Source organism: Narcine bancroftii, chromosome 3 (genome assembly GCF_036971445.1).
Source record: "Narcine bancroftii isolate sNarBan1 chromosome 3, sNarBan1.hap1, whole genome shotgun sequence".
In the NCBI taxonomy this organism is placed as follows: Eukaryota; Metazoa; Chordata; class Chondrichthyes; order Torpediniformes; family Narcinidae; genus Narcine; species Narcine bancroftii.
In genome coordinates, this window is record NC_091471.1 from 119,099,449 (window position 1) to 119,116,205 (window position 16,757).

Consider the following 16,757-nt stretch of genomic DNA (forward strand, 5'->3'; position numbering starts at 1 on the left):
CATGGTACGACCCTTATGGTTCCAGGAAATATTCACTTCACAAGCAATTCAGACATGGATGGCCTGCAACAACTCCACAAGGCTATTGCTAATAGGAAACCATCCTAACTGGCATGGGAAACCCAGGCAACAAGTGCCCAAATCACTATTAATCACTGAATTTGTATTCATACGAAGACAGGTTCCAGGGTCACTGTTACTTAAACTATATGAAGGACCATTTTGTGTGATTAAGAGAGATGGAGTGGCATGTACATTAGATATCGGAGGGCATCCACAGCTATTCAGCGTGGATAGACTTAAACCTGCCCATACTGATCCTACTTCACCAGTTTAGTGCTCTCAAACCAGGCGACGTGGATGTCCACCTAAGTCGAGCGTATCTGGCATCTTAATTTACGGTGAAGATTCTGGGGGGTGTTGTAGCGGGTGCACATCATGGTATTGCGAACTGCCACCATCAGTTCACAGACTTACCTGACACATCACGGGCTAGCAGTGCTGGGTGCCAAAGTACAGTGAGTAGACCAAATGAAGCCCCTTCCTAAAGGTGCGGGGCACCAATGGCTCATAGTTTTAGCACTAACGAGCTCATTAACAGGCAGGGAATAAAAGGGCTGTGTGACTGTGTGCAATAAACCAGTCTTGAGTTGTATGTATTGGCCTTTATTTAGTAGCATCTACTGTAGTAGCCACTACAATCTGGATGATAATGTGATAAAATGGATCAGCAAATTTGCTAATGTCACTAAGATTGGAAATGTTGTGGACAGCAATGAAAATTTTCAAAGCTTGCAAAGGGATCTGGACAAACTGGAGGAATGGGCCAAAAAGTGGCAGAAGGGCTTTAATGCAGTCAAGTGTGAAGTGATGTATTTTGGAAGGTTAAAGCAAGGTAGGACATCCACTGTAATGGTAGGTTACTGAAGAATGCGGAGGAGCAAAGAGATCTGGAAATACAGATATATAATTCCCTGAAGGTCGTCTAACAGCTGGACAGGATTGTAAAGAAAGCTTTCAGCATCTTAGCCTTTTAAATTCTAAGTATTTTGAGTGTATGATTTGGGATGTTATGTTGAATTGTCTAAGACATTGGTGAAACCAAATTTGGAATATTGTGTGCAGTCATGATCACCTAACTTCAGAAGGATATCGATAAGAATGAAAGAATGCAAAGAAGATTTATTAGGATGTTGCTGGATTTTCAGGAGTTGAGTTACAGGAAATTATTAAATGTTAGGACTTTATTCCTTGGAACAAAGAATAATGAGGGGAGATTTGAAAGAGCTTTAGAAGATTATGAGAGTTATAGACAGAGTGGATGTAAGGCGGCTTTTTCCTCTTAGGTTGGGGGAGATGAATTCAAGATGTTATAGTTTTAAGCTAAAAGGAGAAAGATTTAGGGGAAAGCTCTTCACTTAGAGAGCGGTGGGAGTGTGGAATGGACTGTTTTCTAATGTGGTGAATCCTAGCTTTATCTTGTTTTAAGAATAGATTTGATAGAAACATGGATGGGAGAATTCTGGAGGGTTATGGAGTTGAAGCATGTCAGTGGGATGAGCAAAATAGTGGTTGACACAGACTAGAAAGGCCAAATGGCCTGTTTACTATGCTGTAGCATTCTATGGTTCTGCAGGGTTCCTGTAGAATCTTGAGGATCCCAATTGTGACCTCTATAAAATTCCATTGTGGCTGCATGCTGCACATTGTAGGCCAACTTTGCCTCAGTTCAAAGTTATGAGCTATTCCAGGAACTGATGACATTTGGAGGACTTCAACAGAACGGGTGAACCTTGATCATAGGCAGGGCCTGCATGACATTTTGGTTCCACATGGAATTGTCTTTGTTCTTTGAAGGTAACTAACAACAAAATGCTTGTTAATGAGATGATAAATTTGGTCACGAAGAAGGCAGGAAACCATGTCAATGCAATGGGCTGACTCAGAAATACAGGGATCTTTATTGTTGAAGATTCTGAACAGTTTTCATTGGAGAAAAATGGGTTCACACACGTGTGTGTGTGTGTGTGTGTGTGTGTGTGTGTGTGTGTGTGTGTGTGTGTGTGTGTGTGTGTGTGTGTGTGTGTGTGTGTGTGTGTGTGTGTGTGTGTGTGTGTGTGTGTGTGTGTGTGTGTGTGTGTGTGTGTGTGTGAAAGTTGTCTCATTAATCTCTTCATCTCAAAACAATCCTTATCAATTAATGAATTTAATATAAATAAACTACCTCTTCCATTTATTAATATATATGATATTTTTCCTTTATATCTGTCCAACTTATCCTCCAATCATTCAAATCTTACTTCAACCTACTATTCCTTTATATCTACCCAAACTATCGACCAATAATATAAATCTGAACTACTCCAACTCTTCTTGAAATCCAGATGTGGAGAAAAAAAAGAGAAATAATAATGAATTAAACCATACTGTTGATTAATACATAATTTATAATAAGTAAATAAAAATTCCCTCCACTGGCGCAGTTTAAGGAATACAGCACCACCCTCCTCTATTATGCGTGATGCGGTGACTGCCGCAAAAAAATAAATAATCAAAGGTTCCCAGAACCCAACACCCATGACCTCACAGGTATACACATCTTTCAACGATGTATCAACCTTAATAATCAACTTCTATCAACCAATAAAATAAACAAATCTCATTCCCTCCATTCAATCATAGGTAATGTCTCCACAAAATCTGCCACTTGTTTACAATCTGTAAACAATTTCTTGTTGCCACCAAGTAATGAGATCTTTAACACAGCTGGATAACAAAATATGAATTTGTAGCCTGTTTTCCCCAAAGAGTTTTTTTTCAAAAACTGGATTGAACTCTCTTCCTCTGGCCAACAATTGTGAACTAATATCCAAGTAGAAGAAAATCTTTGATCCATGATATTCAAGTCTCTTTCAAACACCAAAGCTATATTTTTGTTTATTTTGATATTTTAAACATTTAACCACTATAGAGCGGGGCTTTTCTTCCAGTTATGGTCGTGGCCTAAGGGCTCTCTATGTGCCCCTTTAATTTCAATAGGACTTTCAATTTATTCACCACCACCACAAGATACAATCAAATTGTATTTTGTTTTTCTTCTCCCTCTTTCAATCTAACAATTTTAATATTATTTCTTCTACTAAAATTTTCAACATTATCATTTTTTTCAAAACATTTCTTCCTTTCAACAGATCTCACCATAACTTTGTTCTTCAGTTTTCCAACTTTCTCTTGTACATTTTCAACCTTAGCTTCCACTTTTTTAACTTTATGATTTATTTTACCCACATCTTGGATCTTTTCCAACTTGATAAATTTTATATTTATATGTTTTACTTCAAACTTCAAATATACTATTTATTTAGCCATTCCTGGCGTAGATTGCAACATTTTTTCTTACAAGCTCCTTCTGTGAAGTCCCTATAGATTCTGTTCCTTGCAAGAAATTCCATTCAGATAAATCTTTCTTCAAAGCTAATACATCCTCAAGTGGCTTGTGCTCGCCTGCTGATTCAGGCATGCTCAGTGACACACTCCCTTCTTGTCCAATGTCATTTTCCCCAGTCTTCAGGAGGTACGCATCTACAAGTGTCGCCTTGTAATGGAGGATTTAGACCAGCTTATGCAAAAATGTATACATGTAAATCAGAAGACATAATCTAATATAAACCATGAGGCTCAGAGATGCAGTTGTCTTTTGTTGGTCCCAGACTGTCAGGAGACCTTGAAGATAAGAAAATCATTTATTCAGGGTGATGGGCTATGAGTAAGCAATTTTTGGGTAATATAAGCCATGGTCCCACTGCTGAAGTTTGAGACTCTACGAGGGGTGAAAACATCTCTCAGCAAGAAGAAGAACTTCTAGAGTCCAACCAATGTCCCAGATGGGGGAGGTGGAGCAGCTGCTATCGGCGCCCTGACAATCTACTACAAGTGTGCAGTCATTGCTTTGCTTCAGCAGTTGGGACCAGTCCAGGTGTTGATAAGTATAATTGGGAAGGGCTTGCATATTGTAGTTTGAAATCAGCTTTAGATTTAGTAATAAAGATTTGTATAAACTGAAGTACTCTCAGTGTGTGTCTCTGTTTTCTTTCGGTACCTCAAACACTGTGACCAATCTAAAATGAACAAAGTGAGTACAAGTATACCAGGACACCCCTCCAATTCATTCTACCACCAGGACTTTATCATAATTCCAGGTCCAGGCACCTTCTGCGATGGAGGTCTCCCTTTGAATTCTTTGGAGACACTACGAGATGATCCAATAATGAAATTTTTCTTATTTGGATACATCCTAAAAGGTAAATATATTATTCTTCCAGTGTTTTTTTCCTATTTAACTTCATCTTAGTTCATTAAAAGATTATTTTTTTCCTGTTTTCCTGGGAGGATTGGGATCCCATGTCCTATGTCGTCCTGATCACGTGACTTCCCCATTTCATTGAATTTCTGAATAAAATCAACTCCATGCCTTGCTCCCAATAAACAAGTAGACAAATCCTCATGAAAATTTGAAAGTCTGGTACACAATTGAGATCTAGCAATAACATTTTATCCCCCTATTGCATGGATTAAATGTATAATATCATGTATGGATTTTGTGTTAGATTACTGAAATTCAGTTTGTTGAAGTTCCTGTCCTTTGTCACTAAAAACTCAGCACTTTCCAATTATCCTATAATAATCTTAATACATACTGAAATGTGAATTGTGATACTGGATGAATAAACTGTGGAAGGCTGATCAATGCTCTATTTCTAAGCATACACAAAAATGTCATTTGTAGATTTAGACAGGATGATGAGTGGTTGCACCTATCCATTATGCAGCTGGCAAAAGAATAGATTAAAATCAAAATCCATGTCAACAAAGGATTACAATAGAGTACCCTTGATCTGAAGTTCCAAAGTCCAAAACTTTTTGAGCGCCGACATGACACCACAAGTGGACCAGTTTGTTATCAACCATCTTCACTACCAGACCTACATGTATTATTCACTGTGATTTTTTTTTTTGCCATCCAGCAGAATTTCTAGTACTTGGTGTTGCATTTATTTTCTTTTGTAAGCAGAGATCAACTTTTTTTTGGTAAATACAAAACATTTTTCACATTATTAAACACATTATTCCAAAATTTGGAAAACAAATCCAAAATCTGAAACACTTCTTGTCTAATGCATTTTGGTTAATGGGTACTTGACTTGTAATAGGTTATTAGTGTCTACGGAGGGTAAATTTTAAATTTCATGGGATGAGAATCAATTTTATTGCATGTATTTTCTTGAGACTAGTGGACCAAAAAGTGAAAATGATACTAAACATGGCAGAAAAATTATGGGACAGCATTTTGTGGATATGCACAAATGAAATGTATGTTGAAAACATCCTTAGGGGCAAGAAATATACTCAGATGACCAAGAACTGCTTTAAAAAAATGACATGTGATGTGCCATAGTAAAATTAGTATTTAGCAAACATAAATTGAATTTCACAGTGAATTTATAAATCTCAGTGGGTGTCCAATGAAATCAAGTGCTAAAATACTGTTATATAAATATATTTAAAATATAAATTCCATTCTGCTCTCAAATCTAATTAGGTTCAACTTGGTAATTAATTATACAGAACTGAATAGCTAAATCTATCATTCCTAACATATCTCCATCTATTAAATGGTGGATTGAAAAGTTAACAAAGTATACAGGAGTCAAACTGAGGAGCAAATCCAAATGTTACTTATAAATACTTAATATTTGAAAAAGTGGTTCTATATTGGGCACTGAAGGAAACTGAATTCTAGTCAAGATTATTAACACTCAAAATGACAAGGGGAATCTTCACCAATCAGACCACATTTTATTAGCAGCCATTGACCTTCATAAAGCCTCTTGATTTCAATAGGAAAGTGCAATTTATCTTGAAGAGTGATACATTCTATTCTATATTTATTTACAAGTTAATATTGACCACTGCCAGTGGGCTGATATCGCCTCAAACTGTGCATCTTGGCGCCTCACAGTTCAGCGGGCAGCAACCTCCTTTGAAGAAGACCGCAGAGCCCACCTCACTGACAAAAGACAAAGGAGGAAAAACCCAACACCCAACCCCAACCAACCAATTTTCCCCTGCAACAGCTGCAACCGTGTCTGCCTGTCCCGCATCGGACTTGTCAGCCACAATCGAGCCTGCAGCTGACGTGGACTTTTACCCCTTCCATAAATATTCATCCGCGAAGCCAAGCCAAAGAACAATATTTTGATCATATTAGACAGCAGAGATATGTGCTCTAACTGTCCATGTTTCTTAAATAATGTCACAGGTTCATAGATTCAGAGATATACCATGTAAATAGTGACTGGGTGGCTTGTAAATATACTTCTGTCATTTTGAATATAAACTTGCTGATCTCAATGCATTCGTGAAGATATTAAAAAGCCATTACACCTCAGGTTTAAGGGATTTCTAGTTGAACTCAGATTGAGGGGTTACTTTTTTGTTGACTGACAATAATCAGTCAGTCTTAAGTAGAGTGAAGATAAAATGTTATAACTTATTGCATAACTACAATGACTAATTTAATGAATTATAAATGAGAACAAGCTTCAAGCATTAAATTTCCAAGCAATAAGAGATTGTCTTTACATGCTGGCATAATGGACGTGGATAATTCTGTGAGGATGGCAAATGAACCTACAAAGGGCCCATACAGGACCCAACCCATTACCTAGCATCACAACCTGTGGTGTGCATGTCTTGGGTAAACTTATACCTCTCATTCTTATACCTCTTGCCGAAGCGAGGCAATGACTGCACACTTGTAGTAGGTTGTCAGGGCGCCGGTAGCAGCTTCTCCACCTCCCCCGACCGGGACGTTGGCTGGACTCTAGAAGTTCTTCTTGCTGAGAGATGTTGCCACCTCTCGGAGAGAAGAAGAACTTCTAGAGTCCAGCCAACGTCCTGGTCGGGGGAGGTGGAAAAGCTGCTACCGGTGCCCTGCTCGCAGCGCCAATTGTGTAGGGTAAACTTGTACCTCTCATTTTGTTCGTTTTAGATTGGTCACAGTGTTTGAGCTACCAAAATAAAATAGACATACACACCGAGAGCAGTTCAGTTTATACAAATGTTTATTACAAATTCAAAAGATGATTTCAAACTACAATATGCAAGCCCTTCCCAACTATACTTATCAACGCTTGGACTGGTCCCAACTGACGAAGCGAGGCAACGACTGCACACTTGTAGTAGGTTGTCAGGGCGTCGGTAGCAGCTTCTCCACCTCCCCCGACCGGGACGTTGGCTGGACTCTAGAAGTTCTTCTTGCTGAGAGATGTTGCCACCTCTCGGAGAGAAGAAGAACTTCTAGAGTCCAGCCAACGTCCTGGTCGGGGGAGGTGGAAAAGCTGCTACCGGTGCCCTGCTCGCAGCGCCAATTGTGTAGGGTAAACTTGTACCTCTCATTTTGTTCGTTTTAGATTGGTCACAGTGTTTGAGCTACCAAAATAAAATAGATATACACACCGAGAGCAGTTCAGTTTATACAAATGTTTATTACAAATTCAAAAGATGATTTCAAACTACAATATGCAAGCCCTTCCCAACTATACTTATCAACGCTTGGACTGGTCCCAACTGACGAAGCGAGGCAACGACTGCACACTTGTAGTAGGTTGTCAGGGCGTCGGTAGCAGCTTCTCCACCTCCCCCGACCGGGACGTTGGCTGGACTCTAGAAGTTCTTCTTCTTACTAAGAGATATTGCCACCTCTCAGAGAGTCTCAAACTTCAGCAGCAGGACCATGGCTTAAATTACCCAAAAACTGCTTACCCAAGCACCTATTCCCAGCACAGCAAGAAAGATAAGCAAGCAAGCTAGCATACTAGGCTTCTATCGAATAACATATTTTTTTTCAGCTTATCACTTTGAATACAATGGTTTATTTTGCTTCAAGGCTAGGCCTCTGACAGTCTGTGACCAAACCAAGCAGAAAGATTAAATGTTCCTGGTACACAGATGTCCTTTTCAGATAACAGCATCTCTGGCCCCTCGGTGGAATTTAGCTTATGTCTGCTGATTCTAAAAACAAGCAGGTTCTCAGCCTTGCAGAAGAAAAAGCTGCAAAAGTATAAACAAGCAGGTTCTTAGCTTTGCAGAAGCAGAGTGTGAGTGCAGTGTCAAGGGGCATGGCCACCTAGATAGGAATAATAACGATAACAAAGGTAGGATGAAGATTAGGGTAAAAGGTAGAAAAGAGAATATAGGTGAGGGTCATTCTCGGAAATGCATATATTTTAATGCAAGAAGCATAATTAACAAGGTATATGAGCTTAGAGCACAGACAGATACTTGGGGGTCATGATATTGTGGAAATTAGTGAGACCTGGCTACAGGAGGGGCAGGACTGGAACTTAATATTCCAGGATACATTTGTTTTAGATGTGATAGAGCAGGGGGTAAAAAAGGGGGACTTTACTGCCATGAGGTGGCAGGATGGTCTGGAGGGATCGTCCAGTGAGGCTGTTTAGGTGGAATTGAGGGGTGAAGGAGGCATGAGGGTCCTAATAGGGGTGTATTACAGATCACCAAATGGGCCAAGAAAATTAGAGGAACAAATGTGTAGAGAGATAACGTATATGTGTGAAAATCATAAGGTAGTGATCATGGGAGATTTTAACTACCCTCACATTGATTGGGATACCCATACAGTTAGAGGGCTGGATGGGCTAGAATTCGTTAAATGTGTCCAAGATTGATTTTTAAATCAATTAGTAGAAGAACCAACTCGGGACGGTGTAATACTAGATCTCCTGTTAGGGAATGAGCTAGGTCAGGTATCGGACATTAATGTTGGAGAACAAATTGGGTCTAGTGATCATAACTCTGTTAGTTTACGGGTAGTTTTAGGGAAGAGCAAGGAGGGGCCTAAAGTTAAGGTTCTGGATTGGAGAAGAGCAAATTTTGAAGGAATAAGAAAGAATTTGGGGAGTATTGAGTGGGACAGGATATTTTCAGGTAAGGATGGAAATTTAAAATGGAGGATATTCAAAAAAGAAATTTTGAGGGTAGATATGTCCCAGTGAGGATCAAAGGAAAGGCTGGAAGTCATAGGGAGGCTTGGTTTTCGAGGAATATTGGAAATTTGGTTAGGAGAAAAAGGGAGGTGTACAAGAGGTATAAAGAGCAGGGAGCTGAGAGTTTGAAGGAGGACTACAAGGAGTGTAGAAGGAATCTTAAGAAAGAAATTAGAAAGGCCAAAAAAAGGCACAGAGGCTTTGACAGACAGAGTAAAAATAAATCCAAAGGGTTTCTATAGGTACATTAAAAGTAAAAGATTATTCACTAGGGGAAAAAATGTTCACTAGGGGAACAAATGTTGAACCAGTTGAAGTAAAGAAAAATAGTGGGGAGGTCATGAAGCATATAAGGATAACCAGGAGGTAGTGATGGCTGTGTTGAAAAAGATAAAGGTGGATAAATCTCCGGGACCGGACAAAATATTCCCAAGGACACTCAGGGAGGCTTGTGGACAGATAGTGGGGCCATTAACAGAGATATTTAGGATGTCACTGGTCACAGGGGTAGTGCCAAAGATTGGAGGGTGGCGTTGTTTAAGAAAGGGTCCAAATGTAAACCAGGGAATTTTAGGCCCGAGAGTCTGACGTCTGTGGTGCGTTAGTTGACGGAAAGTGTTCTGAGGGATGGTATTTACAAATATTTGGAGGTACAGATATTGATAGGGAGTAATCAGCATGGTTTTGTCAGGGGTAGATCATGCTTGACAAACCTGATTGAGTCTTTCGAGAGGGTTACAAAAAAAGGTGGATGAAGGGAAAGCTGTGGATGTTGTCTATTTAGACTTTAGTAAAGCTTTTGACAAAGTTCCCCACAGGGGGTGAGGAAAAAAGGTGGAGGCATTAGGTATAAATAAGGAGGTAGTGAAATGGATTCAGCAATGGTTGGATCGGAGGTGTCAGAGAGTAGTGGTAGAAAATTGTTTGTCCAATTGGAGGCCGGTGACTAGTGGAGTTCCTCAGGGATCGGTCCTGGGTCAATTCTTGCTTGTTATATATATTAACAATCTGGAAGTAGGGGTGGAGAATTGGATAAGCAAGTTTGCGGATGATACAAAGATTGGTGGTGTTGTGGACAGTGAGGAAGATTACCGTAGATTAAAAGGTGATTTAGGAAGGCTGCAGGTGTGGGCTGAGAAATGGCTGATGGAATTTAATACAGATAAGTGTGAGGTGTTACATTTTGGAAAGGCAAATCTAAATAGGTCATATGCATTAAATGATGGGCTATTGAGATGTGCAGAGCAACAAAGGGATTTAGGAGTGATGGTAAATAGTACCCTCAAGGCTGATACTCAGGTAGATGGTGTGGTGAAGAAGGCATTTCGAATGCTGGCCTTCATAAATCGTATTATTGAATTCAAGAGTAGGGAGGTTATGATGAAATTGTACAAGGCATTAGTGAGGCCAAATTTGGAGTACTGTGTACAGTTTTGGTCACCAAATTATAGGAAAGATATAAACAAAATAGAAAAGGTGCAGAGAAGGTTCACGAGAATGTTGACAGGATTTCAAGGTTTGAGTTACAGGGAAAGGTTGTGCAGACTGGGGCTTTTTTCTCTGAAGCGTAGAAGATTGAGGGGGACTTGATAGAGGTGTTTAAGATTTTAAAAGGGACAGACAGAGTAAATGTGGATAGGCTTTTTCAATTAAGAGTGGGGGAGATTCAAACTAGAGGGCATGGTTTAAGATTGAAAGGGGAAAATTACAAGGGGAACATGAAGGGAAATTTCTTTACGCAAAGAGTGGTAGGGATGTGGAATGAGCTTCCAGCAGACGTGGTTAAGGCGGGATCATTGGTTACATTTAAGGATAGACTGGATAGTTACATGGAGAGGAGAGGACTGGAGGGGTATGGATGGGTGCTGGTCAGTGGGACTAGGAGGGTGGGGATTTGTTATGGCATGGACTAGTAGGGCCAAACTGGCCTGATCTGAGCTGTAAGTGATTATATGGTTATAAAAAAAAACAGTTAGAATCTTCCATTACAGTGCATTTTCCCAAACTTAACCGGAGGTGGTTGAGCAGAACCCAACTGAACATATAATTCCCTCACCTTAACTACCGGTATTTGTTTTCTGCATCTAAATTGGATAAAATGTGTACTTTGCAAACTGAAGAGCCACAGCTGATGAACTGGGTGAATGATTAAAATGTTGAAATAGAAGTTAAGGAAAGTAAGTCTTTAGTGACTTATCATTGAGGCCAGTCTCCAGAATGTCCTGTTGATCTCTAACAGAATGCAGGTATCAAAGAATCTCAAACTAAAGTCAATAATAGGGCCTCCTTCCCAAACAATGTATGCCAATCAAGGTTCTAACCATGATACTATCATATGCTTGGGTTTGGCTAATATCCCACAAAACCTTTTCTGGCCATGTACCAGTCGAAATCTCTTTAAACATTAGAACATAGAACACTAGACTACAGTACAGCCTACAGTTATACCCAGTTTACTATTTACTTTGGTGGCTTGTTCCGTATATACAAAACCCTGTGTGAAAAAGTGCCCGTCAGGTTTCTTTTTCCTTTCACCTGAAATCTATGCCTTCTAGTTTTAGTTTCTCCCCCCGCACCCCCACTCCTCCATCCTGAGAGGAAAAAAAGCTGTGACTAGCCACCTTACTCATGTCCTGCATGATTGTATAATATTCCCTCTGTCAGCCTCCCTGGGTTCCATGAAAAATAAAGGTCCCAATTTAGCCAGCATCTCATTATAATTCAAGCCCAAATCTCAGTGATTTGTAGTTCAGTGATATCCTTTCTACATCTGGATAACAATGTGCAAAATAACTGTTTCTAAATATATTTCATGATTCAAATAAATTTGAGGCAAAAATCATTAAAACTTTGGAATTTATGTTAAAAAAATTGTGAAGAAAAATAATTCCCAGAAGGATGGTGACCCTAATAAAGGTATAAAGCTGGATGCCAAATTCCTCTATCTTGTACACAATTACTTCATTCTCATGTTCAGTGGTGAGGTGAGTGGCAGAGAGGGAGACATGAGCTCCTGTCTGAGCTCCATGGAGTTGTTTGAGACTCCATGGAGTTGTTTGGCGTGAGTCAGAAGTGACTGACTGTGGGCAGTCAGATCCATTCAGACAAGGTCTAAATTCATGCAGGGGCCACTAAATAATTTTTATATATTTCATTTCAAAATTCTTTCATAAGTAATGGGCATTTTGGTAAAATAAAGCATCTTTGATAGCCAGAGAGTCATGGAGTTATACAACACTGGAGCAGGTCCTTCAGCTCAACTTTCATTCCAACCAAGGTGCCTGCCTCAGTTAATCTCATTTGTCTACATTTTACCCATATTCTCCTATGCATGTACTTGTCCAAATGTCTTAAATATCATAATTGTGCCGGCCTCTACCACTTACTCTGACAGCTCTACTCAATCCTCCAAGTGTTGTCTCGTACAGTTGTAACATGATCCCCCATCTCTATTATAGTGTTGTACACATTCATCACCCTGTTGAACTATGTTGCCACTTTCACAGAACTACTGTTGGGTCTCAAACCAGCCACAACAAAAGATGCAGTACAAAAGGGTTAAATTTCTAACTCTATATTTATTAATAACTCTTAACAATATTATGTCTTAACACAATTAACCCCACTATATGTGTCTGTAGCAAATATGCAGATATCATATATTTAGAAACTGTGTGTATTTGGAAAATACAGTCCATTGGAGTCTGTGCCCAATATTCAAAAAGGAAAAATCCCCCCAAAAAACCCAGGTCAGTCAGTCAAGTAAGTCAGTTCAAAAAATACATTCCACAGAATTCAATCTCAAAGTTCAATGTCCAAGTTCAATTCTTTAACTGATAATAAAGGATGAGAGAAATTACTGATGTTGCTTTGCAGGAATCTTATGAATCCTCACATATGAGGCATGTGCATTTCACACAGCTCTGCAGCTGCCCTCCGCCGTTCCAACTGCTGCTCTCTGTTTCACAGCTAAATTCTCCCTTTGTTCTCAAAAGTTCCAAGCAATTGGTGAGTCAGCACTCAGTTGTATCAAAAGTTGCAGAGTTCTTAGCAGAAATCCATCCTTTATAATGACAGTCCACAGCCCAAAAGGTCATACTTGTGCCCATGTTTTCCTCAGTTCAACAACATTTCCGAAGGCAACAAATTCCATTGACAACACTCTGGTTGAGGAAATTCCTACACATTTCTGTTTCAAGCAGACGTCTGTCCATCCTGATGTTACATTCTCTTGTCCTAGAACTTCCCACCATGGGAAACAACTCTTCTACATCTATTCTGTCCATGCTTTTCAACATTCAAAATGCTTCAATGAGTTTCCCCCTCATTCTCCTAAAGTCCAATGAATACAGGCCAAGAACTGTCAAATCATCCTCATACAATAACATTTTCATTTCCAGAATCATCGTAGTGAACTTTGTTTGAACACTTTCGAATGTCTCCACACCTCCAGAGGGTTGTTAACTCGGCTGGTGACACCTTGGGCAGCTGTCTTCTCTCCATCAAGGACATCAAAAAGAAGCAGTGTTTTAAGAAAGCAGCCTCCGTTCTCAAAGACCCTCACCATGCCCTTTTCACTCTGCCACCGACGGGAACAAGGTACAGGAGCATGAAGATGAGCACTCAACAGTACAAGGACAGCTTCTTCCCCACTGCAATCACATTCCTGAATGATCAATGAACCAAAGACACTGCCTTACTTTGACTATTTCCTTTCTTGCACTATTTTTTAATTTATTTTGCAAGGTTGTTTATATAGATGTTGATGTTGCTGCAAACCAATCTCGTGAAATGTCCATGACAATTAATTCTGATCTTTTCTTAAATAAGGAGTCCAAAACTGCTCACATAACTCCAAGTGAGATCTCATCAGTGCCTTATAAAGTCTCAACATCACATCTCTGCTCTTATATTCTATTCCTCTTGAAATGAATGTCAGTGTCGCATTTGCCTCCTTCACCAGCATCACAACATACATGTATACCTTCAGGCTATCCTGCATGAGAACTCCCAAGTTCCTTTACATCTGGGCATTTTCCATTTTATTTCCCCATTAAAAAAAAATAACCTGCCCATTTTTTTCTACCAAGTTGAGTAACCATACACTTTCCAACATTATATTTCATTTGCCTCTTTTCTGCCCATTTTTTTCATCTGTCTTAAGTCCTTCTGCAGCCTCCCTCTTTTCTCTACACTACCTGCTCATCCACCAAACTTCATATCATCTGCAAACTTGGCCACAAAGCTACTCATTCCATAATGCAAATCATTAGTATACTACATCAAAAAAAGTGTCCCCAAAACTCACCCCTGCGAAACACCAGTAGCAACTGGTATTCCAACTCACCTCTGAGTGCGTCCAATTCCGACATGGGTTTCTTCGGACAATTCAGAACTGGAGTAGAAGACGGTCTTCCTCAACCCCATGTACTTTCTCAGTTACATACTAGACTTTTGCATATTGATTTGCAACAATGGTCAAATAGGCAGATGGAGTACATGAGCCCAGAACCCTGCACCGTACATTGGGAGTATGTAGAGGGCATAACATTGGAGGTGTAGACCTATGGTTATCTTGACCATGCTATCTTCTTCCTTAGGAAATACAATACTAATTCTTCTCTATCATCTGGCTCAAATGCTTGACCCAGTTTATCTGAACTTTCCAATATTCTCTTCCTTACCCATTCCCTCTGACAAAAACATCCTATGCTCATATAAATGAGTGATATGAATCAGGGTGTGTTAACCTACTAATTTAACAACAAACAGCACAATGTACCTTTTAATTGTTCAAACAAAAGGACTCTTGACAGCTTTAAAAACTCTACCAAATTTTTTCATCTGCTCTGCTTAATTGATGCATTAGACATTTTTATTGATACCAGTTGTGGTTCTAAATGGAGACAGACAATATTTGAAATAAAGGGAAAAGTGCAGGAAGGTGGTTCTTACATAGAAAGCCACCATGATTTGATTGATAAAACATGAGAAGCTGAGTGACTTACTCCTGCTTTTGTTTGTTATGTTATTATTTTTAGTTAGTAGTCCTCATATTGGTCAGGCAGATGATAGTTGCTCAAGACTGATTTTATGGCTCAAGTGCCAGTCCAGAGACTTGCACACTAACATTTTGATTGACACTTCAGTGCAATACTGAAGAAAAGGTGCAGCTTCAGAGGTTTCTCCTTTCAGATACAAAAAAAAAACATGATTGTGCAAGAGATGGCACTGGGTATAATTACAAGATTGCTGTCTGGCAGGATTGGATAATGTAGGCAATGAGGAATGGTTGGATAAGATGAGTTCTTTTTAGGGGAACTGAGGAGGCCAAGGGGAAACAAGAGAGGAGCCAAGGTAGCATCAATGGGAAAGATTTAATTCAGTTACTGAAGTGGTCAAAAATCACAAAGGAATTAGTAAAATAAAATTAGAGAACAATGAGGAAAGATATTATCACCTAGGAAGCAATAGAGGTCAGAAGCTCACTTTCTAAAACATTCTGAATTCCTCACCATGTTTTAAACAGTGTCTAGGTACAAAATGCATGTATTTGAACAGGTATAGCCTGCAGGCTTATGAAACTTTAGTTTTCCAGAAAGTAAAATAAGAATGGATTTGTAGAGGAAAAAAAAAACAAATTAGTTGTAAACTTTCTACTCACTGCTGCATGTACTGTGTGAAACTCTAGCCAATAGTACCATCTCTCTTGACTGCTGAGTTGAAATGTACTAATACCAACCTGTGTCATAAGTTCTCTGGATCACTCGACTTCTATTGTCTAATCAGTTTCCTACTGATCAGAGCTTTTCAACTCCAACTGCCTGAGTCACCTGACTCTGATTGCCAGGTGCAACCTACAGATAAAATCCCCGTTGAAGTTTATTACAATTTTTTTAAAGACTAGTACAGATACCATGGGTTGAATGTCCTTTCTGTGCTGTAAATTTCTTCTGATTCTATCCTTTTTGAAATGTCATGTTGAGGTCTTATTTGTGCTCCCAGGTAGATGGAAGAGGTTTGAAAGGAGTGGATTTGAAAAGTACAGGAGGTTTCCCATTTATTGTTGAATGGGAGTCATTCTGGAATGCTGCAGTTCTGATGGATTTCTTCCTGATGTTGAAATGAAATGGCATGGCCTGTATTCGGGCAAGCTTCTATTTAATTGGAAAATAGCAAGACTGTCCTTTATTGAACATAAAGGCAAAAAAACAGGAAACTATGGTCAGATGGCTAAACATGTCATAAGTCCAGTGTTTCAAGGTATAGTTACAGATAATATGTGGATTACTTCAAAAAGTAACCAAAACTTGAAAAGTGCAGCTGACTAGCAGGAAACAAACTATTGGCAAAAATGGATGGTCGTCCAATTAGCAAGATGTTAAGAGTTCTGTGTTATAGGGATTGGTGCTGAAGTAGCAATTGTTTGCAATTTATGTAAATGTTTAGATGAGGGTCACAAAGGCCTGGTTGCTAAAATTGATAATGATACTGAAATTGGTAGGAAGGTAATGAGACCTCTAAAGAATACAAATAGGCTAAGTGGGCAATGATCCAGTAAATGGAGTACACAGAAAATGTGAAAAAAAATATAAACTTGCTGTCTATATTGGGAGAAATCACAACTTATTGAGGTGAAGTGGGACCTCAGTTCCCTCATGGGAGAGCTGCAAACAACTAATTAGCAGG

General features: G+C 39.3%; 1 long non-coding RNA gene across 1 annotated transcript in view; it reads left to right on the top strand.

The window, feature by feature from the left end:
• Window positions 1-1,742: 1,742 nt before the first annotated feature.
• The window catches only part of LOC138756208 (uncharacterized), a 31,872-nt gene continuing 16,857 nt past the window's right edge, over window positions 1,743-16,757 (top strand). Inside the window, exon 1 of the long non-coding RNA XR_011352861.1 lies at window positions 1,743-1,857. This is a non-coding gene — a long non-coding RNA (uncharacterized lncRNA). The remainder of the gene's footprint in view (window positions 1,858-16,757) is intronic.